At 55.1% G+C, this 8,530-nt stretch overlaps 1 protein-coding gene across 1 annotated transcript in view; it reads left to right on the top strand.

The window, feature by feature from the left end:
• Nucleotides 1–8,530, top strand: part of SEMA7A (semaphorin 7A, GPI membrane anchor (John Milton Hagen blood group)) — a 36,262-nt gene that overhangs the window by 865 nt on the left and 26,867 nt on the right. The gene's annotated exons all lie outside the window — the stretch shown is intronic.

The following is an 8,530-nucleotide window of genomic DNA, read 5'->3' on the forward strand; positions in this document are numbered from 1 at the left end:
CAGCACAACAGCTCCTCTGTGACTCCTGGGCGCCGGCAACTTCAGAGGGCACCAACATCCCGGGGATTTATTCTGCACCATCTGTTCTGCTCGCTGCTGTCATTGATTGTGCCCTTTTCCTCCCCCCCCACCCCATCCCAAGCCAGGGCTGGGACTTGGAGGGTGGCTCCTGCCTGGCACACAAAGGGGTGGGAGCCAAGAGGCAGGGAGGGCAGCAGGAGGTGAGTCCTGGTGTGGTGCCCCTTGTTTTACCTGCTGGCAAAGGAGGGAGGTCAGCAAAGGGGATGGGAGTGGGTTTCAGGCTCTGTGCCTTCCCCCCCACACACCCTCTTGTCTTTTCCCCTTGTGCTGCTTAGGGGAGAGGAGGAGAAAAGTTGAATTGCAGGGGTTTGGGGTAGTTGGAAATGCCTCTCGTGGAGTGAAACTCTGCTGAAGGGAAGAAAGGGCTGGAATGGGTGATTCCCTCCTGTCCCTGGGAGCTGTGCCTGCCATGCACTCCCAGTATGGTCACTTGGCCTTGCCTTGCAGCTCTGGGGGGGGATGGTTTTCCTGGAACTGAGCACAGAATGGATCTGTCACCAGCACTGAAACCAATTAGTGCTGGGTCACATCCCTGCAAAGGGGATGAGCTTATGCTTATCTCAGTTTCTCTTTGGAGCTTATTTTGAGAGCCCAGCCAAGGTATTGCAATTAGGGAGGTACCAGAGGTGTGGTATCCTCATTACCAACCAGTCCTCTGGCCTGTTTAACAGATTGCTTGGCATAACCTCTGTCCTTTGGGAAGTGGGTCTGTGGGTGGGGAGGAGGCTGAAGAAATGGGACAGGGACAAAGGGGACATGGGGGGGATGGTGGAAGGGAACCCTCCAACTTCCCCACTGCTCCAGGCACAGTAAAAGGCAAGCACAGCACCTCGAGTAAAAGCTGCAGGTCAGCACTCTGCTGCTGTTTGCATCCACAGAGAGAGGCTCACCCCTCGCTGGAGGAGGAGGGTATTAAAAGGGCTTGGTTTGCAGCTCCAGCCCTGGTCCTGCGAGCTGGGAGTGGGATGGAGAAGAGCAGCAGTGTGTGGCTGTTGGGGCTGGTGTGCTGCAGCACTGGGCTCAGCTCTGGGCTCTGCAGGTGCTGGCAGCTCTTCCCATAATTAAATTTCTTCCACGCCACAGCCCATCAGTAGCACCAGGTGTGGCAGCCTCAGCAAAGGCACTTTGAGATGTTCCAGCCCTGTGAGCAAGGGGAGGGGGGGATTCCTGCAAAAAAATGCTGTGGCTGGAGCTCAGCTCTCTCCAGGAGGAATGGCTGTGCCTTGGGATCCTTCCCCAGGCTCTGGTGCTGGGGAAGAGGAGGACATTGGTGCTGGACCTCTCAGCCTTGCTCCCCTCACCAGCATCCTGCCAGACCCAGGGAGAGAATCATACATTGTGTGGGGGTTGCAAGGGACCTTTAAAGATCATCTGGTCCAGCCCCCACTTGCAGTTCACAGGGGCCTTTTTGGACCAGATCAGGTTGCTTACAGCCTGGTAGGGCCTGACCTTGAGTATTTCTCTGGATAACCTGCTCCAGTGCTTCACCACCCTCATTGTAAAGAACTTCTTCCTAATGCATAGTCTAAATCTGCCCTGCTGTGGTTTAAGACCATTACCCCTCATCCTATTGCTACACACCCAAGTCCCTCCCCAGCTTTCCTGGAGCCCCTTCAGGCACTGGAAGGTGCTTTTAAGGTCTCCCTGCAGCCTTCTCTCCTCCAGGCTGAACAATCCCAGCTCTTTCTTTGTAGGAGAGCTGCTCCAGCCCTCTTGTCATTTTCTGTGGCCCTTCTGTGGACTTGTTCCAACAGACCTGGCCTTGCTGCAAGCAGCCTGAACTACCTGGCTGTTTCACCCCACAGTCCCTCGTCCAGTTTTGTAGCAAGAAATAGGGGACACGGTGTGATTTCCCAGTCCTGGAGACTTGGACTTGCAGGAGAGGGGCAGGAAGGGACAGGCTTTGCCCCAAAGGCAGCCAGCCCCTTTGTGCTTTGTGCTTTTTCCCTCCCTGAGGGCAGGGTTGGGGATCCTGGGGTCCCCCCAGCAGCCAGCACAGGTGAAGGGCTCTCTGGTCCAGCTGGGTGAGCAGTTATTGGAAAGAACATCTGACTGTGCAGGGGTCCTTCCTCTTAGGGGGAAGACACTTGGGGCAAAGGGCTGAGCTCAGCTCCACTGGTCAGATCTGAAGGGCTTCAGATCCCTTTTTTACTGACAAGGACTTTGTCCTCCTTCCCCTCTGCAGCTGACCCAGCACACAGATGGGGCAGGGTCTCTCTGGGCTGTTGCCCTCCCCGGTGGCTTCATGAAGGAAGGTTGTCAGGGGCCAGTCCCTTATCTGCTGAAATGTGCAGAGCAGGAGGGAGTTGAGCCTCACGAGCCTGGGCTGGTGCAGAGGAAGCATTTCAGCCTTGCACTCTGTGTTCCTGCTTATCTCCCCTTCTGCCCTCCCTGTGTTTTCCCTGCCTGCTGCCCAGCTGGTCTTTGCTTGGAGAAGGTGTTGGGGAACTGAGCTGCTGCTTGTCAGCCCAGCCACCCTGGGGGCTGCCCTGATGGGAGAGGGAACCCCCCTGTGTCCCAGGGCTGGGCAGGGTGACAGGGCAGGCAGACACAGCCCCTCTGTGCTCAGCAGGAGGGTGACATCCCAACCTGGCTGCTCCAGGACCAGAAAGTCACTGAGCATCAGGAGAGCAGGGAGGAACCTGAGGGCTGGCTCAGGCTTCCACAGCCTGGGGCTTTTGGTGCAGAGCAGGAGTCATTTTTAGTTACTGCCACGCTTAAGATGATGATCTCCCTGCTTCATCTGTCAGCAGGGATCTGGGAAACTCACAGCCCCTCTCTGGTTGCACTGACACCTTGGGGCAGGGTGGGGTCTGGCAGTTTAGTTATTCTCCTCTTGGTTATTAAGAGGTGAGGCTGGAAGCTGGAGGGGAGCAAGTCTGAGCTGGTGTGTGGCTCACAGGAAGAAGCAGGGGAAAAGAAAAGATGGACCCTGAGCTGCTCTGACTGGGTCAACTGGCTCTAGGAGTGGCTGGACAGTGGCACTGGGAGGTGGTGGAGTCACCATCCCTGGGAGTGTTTAAAAGAAATGGAGATATCCTGCTTAGGGATGTGAGTGAAGCACTGAACGGGTAAATTAGGTTATGGTTGGGGGATTTAGGTTATGGTTGGGACCTTCATGATCTTCAAGGTCCCTTCCAACCAGGGTGATTCTGTTCCATGGGTCACGGGGAAAGAGAAAAGGCAGCTCCTGGAAATTGCCCTGTAGTAGCTCCTGGGCTTTGCCAGGCTCAGCTGCTTCTCCTTGCCCTGGGAAAACCATGCCAGCAAGAACCCCTGAGTGGGATCCAGGGTCCCATGGGTGGGAAATATCTTTATGTGTCACATGAAGCTCTTGGAGCATCAGCATTTCCAGGAGAAAGCTTCTCTCTTTCCCAGCAAGGCTATTTTCTGCAGGCAGCTCATTTTTCACGGGGTGGGGGATGATGCTGGGACTATAAAATATTGGTTGGAAATATTTTTTGCTCCCTGCAGATTGGAAAAAAAACAACAAACCAACACAACAAAAAAGCAGCAAAACAAACCAACCAAAGTGAATCAGAGCCACCTCCTGTGGCAAAGAGCGTGACACAAAAAAAAACCCCCCCACCAGGCGTGGGCAAACTCTTCCAAGTTGTGGCTGCTTCATTGCAGTGCTCAGGACTGGGCAAGGGAGGCAGCTGTAAATTGCTGACCTGCTGCTCAGCTCTGTGCCAGCCCTCGGGGCAGATTCAGGGTCAGAATAACATCAAATTGGCCTGGGAAGCTTTTCTGGAGTTTGTGTAGTCTGGCTCAGCCCTTGGAGGCAACACGAGCTAAATCTGAGCACTTGAGTACAAACTACAGCTGAAGTACTGAGTGCAAGATGCTTTTTAAAGAAGCCTGTGTCCAGAAAAAGGGCTGGAAGGTGAGTTGGAGGAAGGAAATGGCTTGTTTTGCAGCCTGGTCTCCCCTGTGTGCTCTGGTGTGTGGCTATTCCTGGTTGCTCCCAAGAATAGGGCTTGTCCCTCCTGCTGGGGCACTCTTGGCTCCCAGTTCCACCCGGTGTAGTGTCCCAGGTGACAGGGAAATGCTGAGTGTGGCAGGATGTGGCAGCATCTCCTCCCATCTGCTCATTTCTTTTGGAGCAGCTGAAGTCTGGAGGAGCAGGCTTTGCATCCTTGCCCTTGGGTCCCTGGAGCTGGGAAGATCCACCCCCCCCAGTCTGAACCCTGTTAACTGGTGTGAACATCTTCCTGCAGCCGTGGGGGTTCAATGATTCTCTCCCCTGTGTACCAGGAGGGAGAAGACACTGCAAGTTTAAGGAGCTGTAGGTGTTTTCCTTGAGGAATGCATGGCCAGTGTGAGCCAGACACACGCCCTGGGGCTGCTCACAACCACAGTGGCCCTGGGTTTGCTCACGTCTTGGGTAACACAAATGTTGGGAAGTCTGGCCAGAGTGTCTGGTTTCAGCTGGCTGATGCTGAGGTGGTTGGTGGGCTTGGCTTCCCAAGGCTGAGTAATGTGGAGCTGCAGCCAAAACTGGACATGAGAAGGATGGATGTGGTGGGTTCCCACTGGTTGGAGGGCCAGCAGGCAGAATGGGGGTGCTGGGGAGGGCTGCATGGCCTCCCCTGGCACAAACCTGGGGGGCTGAGACCTGGCTAACACTCATTACAGGGGTGGGAAGCTTAGAGCCCCAGGTAAGAGGGCTGCAAAAAAGCCTGACAGAGCCCTTCCTAACCTAGCAGGAAAGTTCCCTTGCTGTGTGCATCATCTCCTGGGTTTTCTCTAGAGAACTGAAACTTCACCCTCAGCCTGGAGCCACAGATCTTTCTTCCCACCTTTAAACCTCTGCAGAGGCTGGAAGCTCCACAGGGAGGGACTGCACAGGTCCTCTTGTTCTTTGTCCAGCTCCTGGCTGGGCTCCCTGGGGCTGGGACAAGAGGGGATGTACCTGAGGAGGGTTTCTGGGTCCCTGCCCTCAGCAGGGAGGTGGGAGATGGTTGCCAGTTAAACTAAAAGGTGAAGTGGTTGCTTGGTGGGTGGGTGTGCTGAGAGGTGCTGGGGGCAATTTTTATTCTGGAAAGCTGCTTTTTTTAAATGAGAAATCAGCCTCTGGGAAGTGATCTGCTTAGTGGAAGGGGCAGCTGTGTTCCCCAGCTAGCAGCTCTCCTGCTAAAAGCATCCTTTTGTTGTTGTGCTGCTGTTCCAGTGACCGTGGAATCCAAATGCCATAATCACAGGCCCAAGTTCCTCCAGCTTCCAGCAGGATCCACAGCCCAGCCTGGGAATGTCATTGTGGAGAGAAGGGCTTTTTTTTTTTTCCTTTTCCTTTTTCTGGAAAGTAACAAAACCAGGCTCTAAATTTAGCACCTGCAATCCATAGGGTGCAGCAAAAGCAGCTCTGCTTCGGGGCTGGGAGGGAAAAAGGTACCTGGGAGCTGCTGAGCTGCACGTGAAATCAAAGGCTGTGGACTCAGCTTGCAGTGGCACAGGCTTCAGTGCTGCATAATTTTGGGGGGGCTGAGCATGCAGGCGTGGGCAGGGGCTCTCTGTCATGTGTTAGCATGCACACAGAAAGCATGGCCATGCCTGTCCTGCAGTCATTTTGTATTGCAAGGGGAGAAATCCTGATTTCCCAGAGCGTGGAGGTGCTTTTGGTTGGAGCCTTTGGAGGATCAAGCCCTGCCTGAGTGAGGTTTGGAATTCAGGGTTTGCTCCTCCCTTGCCTGCGGGTTGGGGGTGTCCTTTGTTCCTTGCTGAGTGGGTGTTTGGGACTGCTGCTGGCTCTGCCTTGGAGGCCCTTAGGGAAGGGAATATTGGCCTCCCTGCTCTCAGAAGAGCTTTTCAGCAGGCATCCCCATGCCCAGCAGCTGGGTTACTAAACCAAGAGGGTTTTTTTTTTCCTCCTCCCCCTTTCTTCCTGCCCTCCCTCACCCCTGCACTGAATGCTGCTGCCAAAACGTTCCAGAGCTTACCCGAAATAGAGTGGGAATCATTAATGCACCAGCATCTTTCCCTTCTGCAGTGGAAGGTTTGTCTTTAGTGAGTGTGTCCTCTGGGAGCTCGAGCATTTCCCTCTGGGCTGGCATGGTCCTCCCTGCCATGAGGACACTGGGGTTTGTGTGGGATGGATTCCCTGAAAAGGTGGGCTGGATTGTTTCCCCTGCTCTGGAGCATTTTGCTGTTGAGGGCAGGGATGTCTCGAGGGCAGCAGAAGCAGCACCCCAGGGTCTCAGGGTCTTTTTGGGATGGTGGTGGCTGGGCATGTGGCTTGGCTGGAGGTGGCAAGTCCTGCTGAGGAGGGGCTGTTCCTGCTGTACCCATGGCCTTGCTCTGCCCTTGGGAGGGGTGTTTAGGTGGGGTTGGAAGCAGTTGGGGAGGGGGGTGAGGAAAGAGAAGCCTGAGGCTTCTTGGCATTGTCTGCAAACTGTCCTGGGGGAGAGGCAGGATGAGAAGCACCGAAGAGATGAAGCTCTGCCTTGCTGCAAACTTCAAAGAAGGATGCAGAGTGAGCTGTGCAAAGCAACCAGCTCTGGCTTTGAGTAACGTGGGCTTCCCAGCTGCACGTCTGCCCTCCCTGCTTTCTCACCTCTTCTGGGTTTCCCACGAGCACATGGGCCCTCAGCAAGGCTGCAGGGTTACCCACCCACCTGCACTGGGTTTGCCTGTGCTGCCCAAAGCTGGACCCACTGGTGCTGCATGCCAAGGGCAATGGGAAAGGGGGTAAAGGAGAGCTGCACTGCCCAAGCCCTCCCTGCCAGCTCTGCTGCTTTCAGGAGCTGAACCACAACGTTTCCTACAGGATGGAAGGCGTGGGAAAATTGCTGCCAGGGCTTTTACCCACCCCAAGGCTGATGGAAAAGCACTTTGCCTTCGCTGGGAAGCCCTTTTACTTGATCCTTTCTGGGCACACAGATCCTCTGGGGGTGATGCCTCTGTGGGAGTGCCTGGCTAAAGGCAGCTGCTCTGACCTCAGCATTGCTGCCATCCCTGGCCAGTGCCCTGCCCTGCTGGGAGAGGCTCCCAAACACACTGGAGGTGCTGGATGCCTGCAAAGAGGCTGGTTTGATCTGCTCCCCAGAACTTGTCCTCCTCTGGGAAGGAGGGACTTCCTAGGGCTCCAGGAAAGGAATCTGTAGGAGATGGGGCTGCCTTGATTCTCCTCCTTTTCTTCTGCTTTCTTGGAAGTGTGTTGGGGTGTAGGTTGAAGCAGACTGGTAGGGTGCTGGTGACAGGCTGGAGAGGGAACAGCAGGCCAAGTGCTTGGGTTTTTTTTTTTGTGGGCAATAAGAAGAAAGTCGTTTTCCACATTCTAGTGCCTTTTCACCCCTTTCTCAGAAAAGCCTCCTGCAGAAACCTATCAGCTTCTGAAAGGTGTGTTGAAGAACTTTGCAACTCACAGCCCTTCCATGACTCCGTGACAGGTTGGGACAAATCCCCTCAGTGTTTCTTCTGGGTCATGTCCTCTAGAGGCTTAATTTTTCCTATAAAAAAAACAACAAACAACACAACAAACGAAACAAACCACTTGGTTTCTGCAGGTTCTGCTGGATCCCATCAGACTGCTCGAGGTGTCCATCCCCTGGGAAAGGGGGGTGGTTGGGGGGGGGAGTTTCTGAGAAGCACCTCCCCAGCCTGAGCGTGGTTTCCTTGGGTCATATGCTTGTCTTTCTGGGCAAAGTCACAGGGGGAAGGAGAACCTAGCTTGCTTGGTGAGCACAGCAGCTTCCTCCTTCCAAAATGTCTCAAGTTGGGAATTTAGAGATCATCTTAAAAAAAACACAAAGCCCAAAACAACCCGCAACAACTAAGAAACCACCCAAAATGCAGCTTGGCTTCTTGCCAGCACCCCTGGGGGAGCTGGGGAGGCAGACAGTGTGATGCTCTTGGCTGGGGGCAGTGTGGTGCAGCCCAACCCTGCTCCCAGGGGTGGGTGGGGGGGTCCCCCCCATGGCAGCCCCCTGTGGTGGGTCTTCATCTCTGTGGGGTGGGGGCTGTGAGGCCCTGTGGGGGCTGGGGGGGTTCCTGGGGCTGGGATCTGGCTGAGCAGGGAGGAAACCTGGGGATTGTCCTCCTGGGGGAGTAGTAGAAACCACACTGTGAAGTGATGTCAGAGCTGGGACCAGGAACCCTCACCCTGATGACCTGGGTGACTAAGGCAGTGAAGCTGCATGACATCCCCAGCCCATTTCAGGTGTGGCTGCTGGTCATACATCCTGCTGGGGTTGGGGTCCATATCAGCAGGATGAGCTGGCTCTGGTGTTCCCAAAAATGGAGCAAACACAGGAGCCTGGAGCACACAGCCCTGACTCACAGGGGATGAGGTGGGGAATGAGGCTCCTGGCACAACAGGGACAAGACCCAGGGACCCCCTATCCTGTGTTGCTAGTCCTGAGTCAGTGATGAGAAGGCAGCTCCTTCCTTCTTGCCATCAGAGCCAGGCCCAGCTGGGCTGCAGCAAAACCTGCTGCTCAGTGAGGTCAGC

The sequence above is a fragment of the Chaetura pelagica genome, unplaced genomic scaffold (genome assembly GCF_000747805.2).
Source record: "Chaetura pelagica isolate M959 unplaced genomic scaffold, ChaPel_1.0 scaffold397, whole genome shotgun sequence".
In the NCBI taxonomy this organism is placed as follows: domain Eukaryota; kingdom Metazoa; phylum Chordata; class Aves; order Apodiformes; family Apodidae; genus Chaetura; species Chaetura pelagica.